The sequence below is a fragment of the Etheostoma spectabile genome, chromosome 14 (assembly GCF_008692095.1).
Source record: "Etheostoma spectabile isolate EspeVRDwgs_2016 chromosome 14, UIUC_Espe_1.0, whole genome shotgun sequence".
Lineage (NCBI taxonomy): Eukaryota > Metazoa > Chordata > Actinopteri > Perciformes > Percidae > Etheostoma > Etheostoma spectabile.
The window spans coordinates 5,606,989-5,607,240 of record NC_045746.1 but is presented as its reverse complement, the minus strand read 5'-3'; positions in this window follow the sequence as shown (position 1 = coordinate 5,607,240).

Below are 252 nucleotides of genomic sequence, written 5' to 3'. Positions count from 1 at the left end.
CTCTCTCTCTCTCTCTCTCTCTCTCTCTCTCTCTCTCTCTCTCTCTCCCCACTTTCAGTGTCTGTTTTAAACGGGACGTTCAAGCGTCTGCATCGAGTTTATGCGTCAACATGAGCACATAGCCCCCAAGGTTTAAAAGAAGAAGAAAAAACTTTTGTGAGGTTATGATTCTATTCATTTAAGAAGAAAACTATTATTTTGAAACCTAAACAGGCTCAAGGTAAAGAGAAATTAGGCGGTGCTTTGTCCCTA